We start from the raw sequence: 15256 nt of genomic DNA, 5'->3' as shown, positions 1-15256 counted from the left end.
AGTAAAGAATCTAGATAATTATCTCTATTCTCTGATGCAAGTTTGTACACTTAACTATATGCAATTATTTTCTAAATTATAAATGTTTCATTTTGGTGGCCAGGTTAAGAGCCTCATATGTCTATGACAAAAGACGGTTGGAATAATACTCTTAGTATTATATCTATACTTAAGGAGAAGAAGCATATTTATGATTCTTTTAGTTGCCTGCAGTGACATACTAAATTAAACCAATGACTGAGCACCATAAGTGTCTTTCTGTAATTGTTGATATTTTGTAAACCGCATGTGTAATAATCAACAGAAACTTATCCACCTAGGGCTAATTAGAAATTAATTTAAATATATGTAGAACGGAATTAATATTAGAAGGTGACAACTAGCATATTATCTGAACTTGAAAAAAATGTGAGGTTTGCTACAATTTAATTAAATGATCAAAATATTGAAACAAAAAAATTGCAATCACTTAAGGTAGGTTTACTTTATGTGTATATTTTTCCTTTATTAGAAAATTGGAACTTGGGACTCCTGACTTGTGAGTCTCATTTACAAGTAGTCTCCAAACAAATCTGAAATATATATTTAGTGATTTTGGAATTTGTTATTGATCCCAAAGTATATACTCAACTCAGCTTTTTCAAGGCTTGTAGGTAAAGAAGACATTATAGGCCAAGATCTCACAGGATGGGTTCAGATCAGAAGCACTCCAACAAAAAATGACAGTGTAGTCAGCCGTAATTTATTTCTTGTTTGCCTCTAAATCCCATCCTCTCAAATAGATGTGAAGGAGAACATGGATTTTGTTTTCAGGGAGGTGAGATTTATAGGTGGTAGCTATGGAAGTTTTTGTAATTAAAGAGTTTTAACGAATGCTTTGAAATCCACAAATTCTGAGTAAAACTTGATATGGATTTTTTTGACTCATATGGTTTAGGGAATGTCAAGAAGAAAATATAAAATTGCCAAATTTGATATTACTCTAACTATAAATACCATAAAAGATCAGTTTGGCTTTGATGTGATTATCTGGATTTTTAAAAATTCTTTATTGGAGTACAGTTGTTCCACAATGGTGTGTTAGCATCTGCTCCACAGCAAAGCGAATCAGTCACACACATACACATGCTCCCACATCTCTACCCTCTTGCGTCCCCCTTCCTCCAAACCTCCCCAGCCCACCCTTCCAGGCAGTAAAAAAGCACTGAGCTGATCTCCCTGTGCTATGCGGCTGCCTCCCACCAGCCATCCACCTTACGCTTAGCAGTGTATATATGTCCATGCCACTCTCTCGCCCAGCCACAGCTCACATTTCCCCCTACCCATATGCTCAAGTCCACTCTCCAGTAGATCTGTGTCTTTATTCCTGTCTTACACCTAGGTTCTTCATGACATTTTTTAAATTAAATTCCATATATATGTGTTAGCATAAGGTATTTGTCTTTCTCTTTCTGACATACTTCACTCTGTATTACAGACTCTAGGTCCACCCACCTCATTACAAATAGCTCAATTTCGTATCTTCTCATGGCTGAGTAATATTCCATTGTATATACGTGCCACATCTTCTTTACCCATTCATCCAATGATGGACACTTAGGTTGTTTCCATTTCCAGGCTACTGTAAATAGAGCTGCAATGAATATTTTGGTACATGACTCTTTTTGAATTGTGGTTTTCTCAGGGTATATGCTCAGTAGTGGGATTGCTAGGTCATATGGTAGTTCTATTTGTAGTTTTGTAAGGAACCACCATACTGTTCTCCATAGTGGCTGAACCAATTCACATTCCCACCAGCAGTGCAAGAGTGTTCCCTTTTCTCCACACCCTCTCCAGCATTTCTTGTTTCTAGATTTTTTGATGAAGGCCATTCTTACTGGTGTGAGATGATATCTCATTGTAGTTTGATTTGCATTTATCTAATGCTTAATGATGTTGAGCATTCTTTCATGTGTTTCTTGGCAGTCTGTATATCTTCTTTGGAGAAATCTCTATTTAGGACTTCTGCCCATTTTTGGATTGGGTTGTTTGTTTTTCTGTTATTGAGCTGCATGAGCTGCTTATATATTTTGGATATTAATCCTTTGTCAGTTGCTTCATTGGCAAATATTTTCTCCCATTCTGAGGGTTGTCTTTTGGTCTTGTTTATGGTTTCCTTTGCTGTGCAAAAGCTTTTAAGCTTCTTTAGGTCCCATTTGTTTACTTTTGTTTTTATTTCCACTTCTCTAGGAGGCGGGTCATAAAAGATCTTGCTGTGATTTATGTTATAGAGTGTTCTGCCTATGTTTTCCTCAAGGAGGTTGATAGTTTCTGGCAGTACATTTAGGTCTTTAATCCATTTTGAGCTTATTTTTGTGTATGATGTTACGGAGTGATCTAATCTCATATTTTAACATGTACCTGTCCAGTTTTCCCAGCACCACTTATTGAAGAGGCTGCCTTTTCTCCACTGTATATTCCTGTTTCCTTTATCAAAGATAAGGTGACCATATGTGCTTGGGTTTATCTCTGGGCTTTCCATCCTTTTCCATTGATTGATCTTTCTTTTTTTGTGCCAGTACCATACTTTCTTGATTACTGTAGCTTTGTAGTACAGTGTGAAGTCAGGGAGCCTGATTCCTCTAGCTCTGTTTTTCTTTCTCAAGATTGCTTTGTCTCTTCAGGGTCTTTTGTGTTCCATACAAATTGCAAAATTTTTTGGTCTAGTTCTGTGAAAAATGCCAGTGGTTCTTTGATAGGGATTGCATTCAATCTGTAGATTGCTTTTGGTAGTAGAGCCATTTTCACAATGTTGCTTCTTCCAATCCAAGAACATGGTTTAACTCTCCAACTATTTGTATCATTTTTAATTTCTTTCATCAGTGTCTTATAATTTTCTTCATACAGGTCTTTTGTCTCCTTAGGTAGGTTTATTCCTAGATATTTTATTCTTTTTGTTGCAGTGATAAATTTGAGTGTTTTCTTGATTTCAATTTCAGATTTTTCATCATAAGTGTATAGGAATACCAGAGATTTCTGTGCATTAATTTTGTATCCTGCTACTTTACCAAATTCATTGATTAGCTCTAGTAGTTTTCTGGTAGCATCTTTAGGATTCTCTATGTATAGTATAATGTCATCTGCAAACAGTGACAGCTTGATGTCTTATTTTCTGATTTGGATTCTTTTTATTTCCTTTTCTTCTCTGATTGCTGTGGTTAAAACTTCCAAAACTATGTTGAATAAGAGTTGTGAGAGTGGGCAACCTTGTCTTGTGCCTGATCTTAGTGGAAATGCTTTCAGTTTTTTACCATTGACGGCGATGTTGGCTGTGGGTTTGTCATATATGACCTTTATTATGTTAATGAAAGTTCCCTCTATGCCTACTTTTTGCAGGGTTTTTTATCATAAATCGGTGTTGAATTTTGTCAAAAGCTTTTTCTGCATCTATTGAGATGATCATATGGTTTTTCTCCTTCATTTTGTTAATATGGTTTATCAAATTGATAGATTTGTGTATATTGAAGAATCCTTGCATTCCTGGAATAAACCCCACTTGATCATGGTGTATGATCCTTTTAATGTGCTGTTGAATTCTGTTTGCTAGTATTTAGTTGAGGATTATTGCATCCATGTTCATCAGTGATATTGGCCTGTAGTTTTCTTTCTTTGTGACATCCTTGTCTGGTTTTGGTATCAAGGTAATGGTGACCTCGTTGAATGAGTTTGGGAGTGTTCCTCCCTCTGCTATATTTTGGAAGAGTTTGAGAAGTATAGGTGTCAGCTGTTCTCTAAATGTTTGATACAATCCTCCTGTGAAGCCATCTGGTCCTGGGCTTTTGTTTGTTGGAAGATTTTTAATCACAGTTTCAATTTCAGTGCTTGTGATTGGTCTGTTCATATTATCTATTTCTTCCTGATTCAGTCTTGGCAGGTTGTACATTTCTAAGAATTTGTCCAATTCTTCCAGGTTTTCCATTTTATTGGCATAGAGTTGCTTGTAGTAATCTCTCATGATCTTTTTTATTTCTGCAGTGTCAGTTGTTACTTCTCCTTTTTCATTTCTAATTCTATTGATTTGAGTCTTCTCCCTTTATTTCTCGATGAGTCTGGCTAATGGTTTACCAATTGTGTTTATCTTCTCAAAGAACATGCTTTTAGTTTTATTGATCTTTGCTATCATTTCGTTCATTTCTTTTTCCTTTATTTCTGATCTGATCTTTATGATTTCTTTCCTCTGCTAACTTTGTGGTTATTTTCTGATCTTCTTTCTCTAATTGCTTTAGGTGCAAGGTTAGGTTGTTTATTCAAGATATTTCCTGTTTCTTAAGGTAGGATTATATTGCTATAAACTTCCCTCATAAGACTTCATTTGCTGCATTCCATAGGTTTTGGGTCATCGTGTCTCTATTGTTATTTGTTTCTAGGTATTTTTTGATTTCCTCTTTGATTTCTTCAGTGTTCACTTCGTTATTAAATAGTGTATTGTTCAGTCACCATGTGTTTGTATTTTTTACAGGTCTTTTCCTGTAATTGATATCTAGTCTCATAGCATTGCGGTCGGGAAAGATACTTGCTACAATTTCAATTTTCTTAAATTTACCAAAGCTTGATTTGTGACCCAAGATATGATCTATCCTGGAGAATTTTTCATGAGCACTTGAGAAAAATGTTGATTCTGCTGTTTTTGGATGGGATGTCCTCTAAATATCAATTAAGTCCATCTTGTTTAATGTATCATTTAAAGCTTGTGTTTCCTTATTTATTTTCAGTTTGGATGATTTTTCCTTTGGTGAAAGTGGGGTGTTAAAGTCACCTACTATGAATGTGTTACTGTCATTTTCCCTTTTTATGGCTGTTAGTATTTGCCTTATGTATTGTGTTGGTCCTATGTTGGGTGCATAAATATTTACAATTGTTTTATCTTCTTCTTGGATCAATCCCTTTATCATTATGTAGTGTCCTTCTTTGTCTCTTCTAATAGTCTTTATTTTAAAGTCTATTTTGTCTGATATGAGAATTGCTACGCCAGGTTTCTCTTGGTTTCCATTTAAATGGAATATCATTTTCCATCTCCTCACTTTCAGTCTGTATGTGTCTCTAGGTCTGAAGTGGTTCTCTTGTAGACAGCATATATGTGGGTGTTGTTTTTGTATCCATTCAGCCAGTCTATGTCTTTTGGTGGGAGCTTTAATCCATTTACCTTTAAGGTAATTATCGATATATTTGATCCTATTCCCATTTTTAATTGTTTTGGGTTTGTTATTGTAGGTCTTTTCCTTCTCTTGTGTTTCTTGCCTAGAGAAGTTCCTTTAGCATTTCTTGTAAGCTGGTTTGGAGTTGCTGAACTCTCCCATCTTTTGGTTGTCTGTAAAGATTTTAATTTCACCATCAAGTCTGAATGAGATCCTTGCTTGGTAGAGTAATATTGGTTGTAGGCTTTTCTCCTTCATCACTTTAAATATGTCCTACCAGTCCCTTCTTGCTTGCAGTGTTTCTGCTGAAAGGTCAGCTGTTACACTTAAGGGGATTCCCTTGCGTGTTATTTGTTGTTTTTCCCTTGCTGTTTTTAGTATTTTTTCTTTGTATTTAATTTTTGATAGTTTAATTAATATGTGTCTTGACATATTTCTCCTTGGCTTTATCCTGTATGGGACTCTCTGTGCTTCCTGGACTTGATTAACTATTTCATTTCCCATATTAGGGAAGTTTTCAACTATAACCTCTTCAAATGTTTTCTCAGTCCCTTTCTTTTCCTCTTCTTTTTCTGGAACCCCTATAATTCGAATGTTGGTGTGTTTAATATTGTCCCAGAAGTCTCTGAAACTCTCCCGAGTTCTTTTCATTCTTTTTTCTTCATTCTGCTGTGCAGTAGTTATTTCCACTATTTTATCTTCCAGGTCACTTATCCATTCTTCTGCCTCAGTTATTCTGCTATTGATCCCATCTAGAGTATTTTCAATTTCAATTATTGTGTTGTTCATTGTTGCTTGTTTCATCTTTAGTTCTTCTAGGTCCTTGTTAAATGTTTCTTGCATTTTGTCTATTCTGTTTCCAAGATTTTGGCTCATCTTTACTATCATTATTCTGAATTGCTTTTCAGGTAGACTGCCTATTTCCTCTTCATTTGTTAGGCCTCATGGGTTTTTATCTTGCTCCTTCATCTGCTGTGTGTTTTTCTGTCTTCTCATTTTGCTTATCTTACTGTGTTTGGGGTCTCCTTTTTGAAGGCTGCATGTTCGTAGTTCCCATTGTTTTTGGTGTCTGTCCCCAGTGGCTAAAGTTGGCTCAGTGGGTTGTGTAGGCTTTCTGGTGGAGGGGACTAGTGCCTGTGTTCTGTTGGATGAGGTTGGTTCTTTTCTATCTTGTGGGCAGGTCCACATCTGGTGGTGTGTTTTGGGGTGTCTGTGGACTTATGATTTTAGACAGCCTCTCTTCTAATGGGTGGTGTTGTGTTCCTTTCTTGTTAGTTGTTTGGCATAGGGTGTCCAGCACTGTAGCTTGCTGGTCATTGAGTGAAGCTGGATGTTGGTGTTGAGATCGAGATCTCTGGGATATTTTCACCATTTCATATTATGTGGAGCTGGGAGGTCTCTTGTGGACCAGTGTCCTGAAGGTGGCTCTCCCACCTCAGAGGCACAGCACAGTCAGTATCCACATGCCCCTGCCGGGGAGCCTGTGCAGACTCCTGGTTGCAACACCAAGAGCCTTTCATCCACACAGCTCAGAAAAAAAGGTAGAAAAAATAGAATGAAAGAAAGAAAGAAAGAGAGAAAGAAAGAAAGAAAGAGAATGAAAGAAGGAAAGAAAGAAAGAAAGCAAGGAGGGAGTTAGGAAAGGAGGAAGGGAGGAAGGAAGGAGGGTAGCAAGGAAAGAAAGAAAGAAGATAAAATAAAATAAAATAAGATAAAATAAAATAAATTTATTAAAATAAAAAATAATTATTAAGAAATTTTTTTTTCTTTAAAAAGAAAAAAAAAAAACAGATGGATAGAACCCTAGGGTAAGTGGTGGAAGCAAATCTATACAGATAAAATCTCACACAGAAGTATACACATTCACAGTCACAAAAACAGGAAAAGTGGAAAAAATAATAAATCTTGCTCTCAAAGTCCACCTCCTCAATTTGGGATGATTCGTTGTGTATTCATGTATTCCACAGATGTAGGGTACATCAAGTTGATTGTGGAGCTTCAAATCACTGCTTCTGAAGCTGCTGGGAGTGATTTCCCTTTCTCTTCTTTATTCTCACAGCTCCCGGGTATCAGCTTTGCATTTGGCCCCGCCTCTGCACATGAGCCACCGGAGGGCAACTTTTCTTCACTCAGACCGGATGGGGTTAAAGGAGCAGCTGATTCAGGAGCTCTGGCTCACTCAGGCGGGGGTGAGGGAGGGCTACAGAGTGCAGGGTAAGCCTGCAGTGGCAGAGACCAGCGTGATGTTGCACCAGTTGGAGACACACCGTGCATTCTCCCGGGGAGGTTTTCCCTGGATCCCGGGATGCTGACAGTGGAAGGCTGCACAGGCTCCCTGGCAGGGGCGTGTGGATACTGACCTGTGCTCACACACAGGCTTCTTGGTGGCAGCAGCAGCAGCCTTAGCATCTCATGCCTGTCTCTGGAGTCCGTGCTTTTAACCGTGGCTCGCACCTGTCCCTGGAGCTCCATTAAGCAGTGCTCTTAATCCCCTCTCCTTACACATCAGGAAACAAAGAGGGAAGAATAAGTCTCTTGCCTCCTCGGCAGGTCCAGATTTTCTCCGGACTCCCTCCTGGCTAGCCGTGGTGCACTAACCCCTTGCAGGCTGTGTTCACGCCACCAACCCCAGTCCTCTCCCTGTACTCTGACAAGCCCAAGCCTCAGCTCACAGCCCTGCCTGCCCTGGTGGGTGAGCAGACAAGCGTCTTGGGCTGGTGAGTGCCAGTCGGCACTGATCCTCTGTGCAGGAATCTCTCCACTTTGCCCTCCCCGCCCTTGTTGCTGTGCACTCCTCCGTGGCTTCGAAGCTCCCCCTGCCACCTCCCACAGTCTCCACCCGTGAAGGGACTTCCTAGTGTATGGAAACTTTTCCTCCTTCACAGCTCCCTCCCACTCATGCAGGTCCCATCCCTATCTTTTTGTCTCTGTTTATTCTTTTCTCTTTGGCCTACCCAGGTATGTGGGGACTTTCTTGTCTTTTGGGAGGTCTGACGTCTCTGCCAGTGTTCAGTAGGTGTTTTGTAGGAGTTATTCCACGTGTAGATGTATTTCTTGTGTGTCTGTAGGGAGGAAGGTGATCTCTGCATCTTACTCTTCCACTATCTTCCCCTCGTCTCGATTATCTGGATTTTAATAGATGAATACTGCCTAGAAAAATCACCCACAATTTCATGATGTTTGTAGAAGTGAAATAAAATATTACCATTATCTCTAGCAAGGTTAATTTCTTAAAGCAAAAATTAGTCTATATGTTAAACACAGGGAAAAATATATTACTGAGAATCTAGCATAGGAACTGGTAATATTTATATTTTTAAAAAATCTGGGGGGGACCTTGAAGATGGCGGAAGAGTAAGACACGGAGATCACCTTCCTCCCCACAGATACACCAGAAATACATCTACACGTGGAACAACTCCTACAGAACACCTACTGAAGGCTGGCAGAAGACCTCAGACCTCCCAAAGGGCAAGAAACTCCCCCACGTACCTGGGTAGGGCAAAAGAAAAACAGAAAAAACAGAGACAAAAGAATAGGGACGGCACCTGCACCAGTGCGAGGGAGCTGTGAAGGAGGAAAAGTTTCCACACGCTAGGAAGCCCCTTCGCGGGTGGAGACTGTGGGAGGTGGTGGAGGGAGCTTCAAAGCCGCGGAGGAGTGCACAGCAACAGGGGTGCGGAGGGCAAAGCGGGGAGATTCCCGCACAGAGGATCAGTGCCGACCGGCACTCACCAGCCTCAGAGGCTTGTCTGCTCACCTGCTGGGGCGGGCGGGGCTGCGAGCTGAGGCTCGGGTTTTGGTTTAGGTCTGAGCACAGGGAGAGGACTGGGATTGGTGGCTTGAACATAGACTGAAGGGGTTAGTGAACCACGGCTACCCGGGTGGGAGGCCTAGGAAAAGTCTGCACCTGCCGAAGAGGCAAGAGACTTTTTCTTCCCTCTTTGTTTCCTGGCGTGCGAGGAGAGGGATTTAAGAGCGCTGCTTAAAGGAACTCCAGAGACGGGCGCGAGCCACGGCTAAAAGCGCGGAACCCAGAGACAAGCATGATCCGTGGCTAAAAGCGTGGACCCCAGAGATGGGCGCGAGCCGCGGCTAAAAGCACGGACCCCAGGGACGGGCGGGAGACGCTAAGGCTGCTGCTACCGCCACCAAAGGGCCTGTGTGCAAGCACAGGTCACTATCCACACCCCTCTTCCTCGGAGCCTGTGCAGCCCGCCACTGCCAGGGTCCCATGATCCAGGGACAACTTCCCTGGGAGAACGCATGGCGGGCCTCAGGCTGGTGCAACAGCATGCCGGCCTCTGCCGCCGCAGGCCTGCCCTGCATGCAGTGCCCCTCCCTACCCCCCGGCCTGAGTGTGCCAGAGTCCCTGAATCACCGGCTCCTTTAACCCCATCCTGTCTGAGCAAACAACAGACGCCCACCAGCGACCTACATGCAGAGGCAGGGCCAGATCCAAACCTAAGCCCCTGTGAGCTGTGAGAACAAAGAAGAGAGAGGGAAATCTCTCCCAGCAGCCTCAGAAACAGTGGATTAAAGCTCCACAATCAACTTGATGTGCCCTGCATCTGTGGAATACATGAATAGACAACGAGTCATCCCAAATTGAGGAGGGGGGCTTCGAGAGCAAGATCTATTATTTTTTCCCCTTTTCCTCTTTTTGTGAATGTGTATGTGTATGCTTCTGTGTGAGATCTTATCTGTATAGTTTTACTTCCACCATTTGTCCTAGGGTTCTATCCATCCATGGTTTTTTATAAATTTTATTTTCTTAATAATTAATTTTAATTTTAATAACTTTATTATACTTTACCTTCTTTCTTTCTTTCTTTCTTTCTTTCTTTCTCTCTTTCTTTCTTTCTCCCTTTCTTTCTTTCTTTCTTTCTTTCTTTCTTTCTTTCTTTCTTTCTTTCTTTCTTTCTTTCTTTCTTTCTTTCTTTCTTTCTTTCTTTCTTTCTTTCCTCCCTTCCCTCCTTTAGACAATGAATCATCCCAAATTGAGGAGGTGGTCTCTGAGAGCAAGATTTATGATTTTTTCCCCTTTACCTCTTTTTGTGAGGGTGTATGTGTATGCTTCTGTGTAAGATTTTGTCTGTATAGCTTTGCTTCCAACATTTGTCCTAAGGTTCTATCTATCCCTTTTTTTTCTAAATATTTTTTAATTCAATAACTTTATTATACTTCATTTTATTTTACCGTATCTGCTTTCTTTCTGTCTTTTTTCCTTTTCCCCCCTTCTTCCTTCCTCCCTCCCTCCTTTCTTTCCTTCTTGCCTTCTTTGCTTCTTTCTTTCTTTCTTTTTCCTTCCTTCCTTCCTTCTTTCCCTCTCTTCTCTCTTTCTTTCTTCATACTTCTACTAATTCTCTCTATTTTTTTCTCCCTTTTATTCTGAGCCGTGTGGATTAAAGTCTCTTGGTGCTCTAGCCAAGAGTCAGGGCTCTGCCTCTGAGGTAGGAGAGCTAACTTCAGGACACTGGTCAACAAGAGACCTCCCAGCTCCACATAATATCAAATGGCAAAAATCTCGCAGAGACCTCCATCTTAACACCAGCACCCAGCTTCACTCAACGACCAGCAAGCTACGGTGCTGGACAACCTATGCCAAACAACTAGAAAAACAGGAACACAAGCACACCCATTAGCAGAGAGGCTGCCTAAAATCATAATAAGGCCACAGACACCCCAAAACACATCACCAGACGTGAACCTGCCCACTAGAGAGACAAGATCCAGCCTCATCCACCACAACACAGGCACTAGTCCCCTCTACCAGGAAGCCTACACAACCCACTGAACCAACCTTAGCCACTGGAGACAGACACCAAAAACAGCAGGAACTACGAACCTGCAGCCTTCAAAAAGGAGACCCCAAACACAGTAAGATAAGCAAAATGAGAAGACAGAAAAACACACAGCAGATGAAGGAATAAGATAAAAATGCACCAGACCTATCAAATGAAGAGGAAATAGGCAGTCTACCTGAAAAAGAATTCAGAATAATGATAGTAAGGATGATCCGAAATCTTGGAAGTAGAATGGACAAAATGCAAGAAACATTTAACAAGGACCTAGAAGAAATAAAGATGAAACAAGCAATGATGAGCAACACAATAAATGAAATTAAAAGTACTCTAGATGGGATCAATAGCAGAATAACTGAGACAGAAGAACAGATAATGACCTGGAAGATAAAATATTGGAAATAACTCCTGCAGAGCAGAATAAAGAAAAAAGAATGAAAAGAACTGAGGACAGTCTCAGAGACCTCTGGGACAACATTAAACACACCAACATTCGAATTATAGGGGTTCCAGAAGAAGAAGAGAAAAAGAAAGGGAGTGAGAAAATATTTGAAGAGATTATAGTTGAAAACTTCCCTAATATGGGAAATGAAATAGTTAATCAAGTCCAGGAAGCACAGAGAGTCCCATACAGGATAAATCCAAGGAGAAATACGCCAAGACATGTATTAATCAAACTGTCAAAAATTAAATACAAAGAAAGCATATTAAAAGCAGCAAGGGAAAAACAACAAATAACACAGAAGGGAATCCCCATAAGGTTAACAGCTGATCTCTCAGCAGAAACCCTACAAGCCAGAAGGGAGTGGCAGGACATACTGAAAGTGATGAAGGAGAAAAACCTGCAACCAAGACTACTCTACCCAACAAGGATCTCATTCAGATTTGATGGAGAAATTAAAACCTTTACAGACAAGCAAAAGCTGAGAGAGTTCAGCACCACCAAACCAGCTTTACAACAAATGGTAAAGGAACTTCTCTAGACAAGAAACACAAGAGAAGGAGCAGACCTATAATAACGAACCCAAAACAATTTATAAAATGGGAATAGGAACATACATATTGATAATTACCCTAAATGTAAATGGATTAATGTTCCCACCAAAAGACACAGATTGGCTGGATGGATAGAAAAACAAGACCCTTACATATGCTGTCTGCAAGTGACACACTTCAGACATAGAGACACATACAGACTGAAAGTAAGGGGATGGAAAAATTATTCCATGCAAATGGAAACCAAAAGAAAACTGGAGTAGCAATTCTCATATCAGACAAAATAGACTTTAAAATAAGGACTATTAGAAGAGACAAAGAAAGACACTACATTATGATCAAGGGATCGATCCAAGAAGAAGATATAACAATTGTAAATATTTATGCACTCAACATAGGAGCAACACAATACATAAGGCAAATACTAACAGCCATAAAAGGAGAAATCGACAGTAACACATTCATAGTAGGGGACTTTAACACCCCACTTTCACCCATGGACAGATCATCCAAAATGAAAATCAATAAGGAAACACAAGCTTTAAATGGTACATTAAACAAGATGGACTTAATTGATATTTATAGGACACTCCATCCAAAAACAACAGAATACACATTTTTCTCAAGTGCTCATGGAACAATCTCCAGGTTAGATCATATCTTGGGTCACAAAACAAACCTTGGTAAATTAAAGAAAATTGAAATTGTATCAAGTATCTTTTCCGACCACAACACCACGAGACTAGATATCAATTACAGGAAAAGATCTGTAAAAAATACAAACACATGGAGGCTAAACAATACACTAGTTAATAATGAAATGATCACTGAAGAAATCAAAGAGGAAATGAAAAAATACCTAGAAACAAATGACAATGGAGACACAACGACCCAAAACCTATGGGATGCAGCAAAAGCAGTTCTAAGGGGGAAGTTTATAGCAATACAAGCCCACCTTAAGAAACAGGAAACATCTCGAATAAACAGCCTAACCTTGTACTTCAAGCAATTAGAGAAAGAAGAACAAAAAATCCCCCAAGCTAACAGAAGGAAAGAAATCATAAAAATCAGATCAGAAATAAATGAAAAAGAAATGAAGGAAACAATAGCAAAGATCAATAAAACTAAAAGCTGGTACTTTGAGAAGATAAACAAAACAGATAAACCACTAACCAGACTTATCAAGAAAAAAAGAGAGAAGACTCAAATCAATAGAATTAGAAATGAAAAAGGAGAAGTAACAACTGACACTGCAGAAATAAAAAAGATCATGAGAGATTACTACAAGCAACTCTATGCCAATAAAATGGACAATCTGGAAGAAATGGACAAATTCTTAGAAATGCACAACCTGCCAAGACTGAATCAGGAAGAAATACAAAATATGAACAGACCAATCACAAGCACTGAAATTGAAACTGTGATTAAAAGTCTTCCAACAAACAAAAGCCCAGGACCAGATGGTTTCACAGGCGAATTCTATCAAACATTTAGAGAAGACCTAACACGTATCCTTCTCAAACTCTTCCAAAATATAGCAGAGGGAGGAACACTCCAAAATTCCTTCTATGAGGACACAATCACCTTGATACAAAAACCAGACAAGGATGTCACAAAGAAAGAAAACTACAGGTCAATATCATTGATGAACAGAGATGCAAAAATCCTCAACAAAATACTAACAAACAGAATTCAACAGCACATTTAAAGGATCATACTCCATGATCAAGTGGGGTTTATTCCAGGAATGCAAGGATTCTTCAATATACGCAAATCTATCAATGTGATAAACCATATTAACAAAAAGAAGGAGAAAAACCATATAATCATCTCAATAGATGCAGAGAAAGCTTTTGACAAAATTCAACACCCATTTATGATAAAAACCCTGCAGAAAGTAGGCATAGAAGGAACTGTCCTCAACATAATAAAGGCCATATATGACAAGCCCACAGCCAACATCATCCTCAGTGGTGAAAAACTGAAACCATTTCCACTAAGATCAGGAGCAAGACAAGGTTGCCCACTCTCACAACTGTTATTCAACATAGTTTTGGAAGTTTTAACCACAGCAATCAGAGAAGAAAAGGAAATAAAAGGAATTCAAATCAGAAAAGAAGAAGTAAAGCTGTCACTCTTTGCAGATGACATGATACTATACATAGAGAATCCTAAAGATGCTAACAGAAAACTACTTGAGCTAATCAATGAATTTGGTAAAGTAGCAGGATACAAAATTAATGCACAGAAATCTCTGGCATTCCTATACACTAATGATGAAAAATCTGAAAGTGAAATCAAGAAAACACTCCCATGTACCACTGCAACAAAAAGAATAAAATATCTAGGAATAAACCTACCTAAGGAGACAAAAGACCTGTATGCAGAAAATTATAAGACACTGATGAAAGAAATTAAAGACGATACAAATAGATCGAGAGATATACCATGTTCTTGGATAGGAAGAATCAACATTGTGAAAATGACTCTACTACCCAAAGCAATCTACAGATTCAGTGCAATCCCTACCAAACTACCACTGGCATTTTTCACAGAACTAGAACAAAAAATTTTGCAATTTGTATGGAAACACAAAAGACCCTGAATATCCAAAGCAATCTTGAGAATGAAAAAAGGAGCTGAAGGAATCAGGCTCCCTGACTTCAGACTATACTACAAAGCTACAGTAATCAAGACAGTATGGTACTGGCACAAAAACAGAGAGATAGATCAATGGAACAGGATAGAAACCCCAGAGATATACCCACGCACATATGGTCACCTTATCTTTGATAAAGTTGGCAGGAATGTACAGTGGAGAAAGGACAGCCTCTTCAATAAGTGGTGCTGGGAAAACTGGACAGGTTCATGTAAAAGTATGAAATTAGATCACTCCCTAACACCATACACAGAAATAAGCTCAAAATGGATTAAAGACCTAAGTGTAAGGCCAGAAACTATCAAACTCCTAGAGGAAAACATAGGCAGAAGACTCTATGACATAAATCACAGCAAGATCCATTCTGACTCACTTCCTAGAATAATGGAAATAAAAACAAAAATAAAGAAATGGGTCCTGATGAAACTGCAAAGCTTTTGCACAGCAAAGGAAACCATAAACAAGACCAAAAGACAACCCTCAGAATGGGAGAAAATATTTGCAAATGAAGCAACTGACAAAGGATTAATCTCCAGAATTTATAAGCAGCTCATGCAGCTCAATAACAAAAAAACAAACAACCCAATCCAAAAATGGGCAGAAGACCTAAATAGACATTTCTC

The 15256-nt window shown here is 39.4% G+C and overlaps 1 pseudogene; it reads left to right on the top strand.

Moving 5' to 3' along the window:
- The window catches only part of LOC115845001 (nuclear transcription factor Y subunit alpha-like), a 62097-nt pseudogene that overhangs the window by 25687 nt on the left and 21154 nt on the right, over positions 1-15256 (top strand).

Source organism: Globicephala melas, chromosome 18, assembly GCF_963455315.2.
Source record: "Globicephala melas chromosome 18, mGloMel1.2, whole genome shotgun sequence".
In the NCBI taxonomy this organism is placed as follows: domain Eukaryota; kingdom Metazoa; phylum Chordata; class Mammalia; order Artiodactyla; family Delphinidae; genus Globicephala; species Globicephala melas.
The sequence above is the reverse complement of the archived record's forward strand: the minus strand, read 5'-3'. Positions and strand labels throughout refer to the sequence as shown.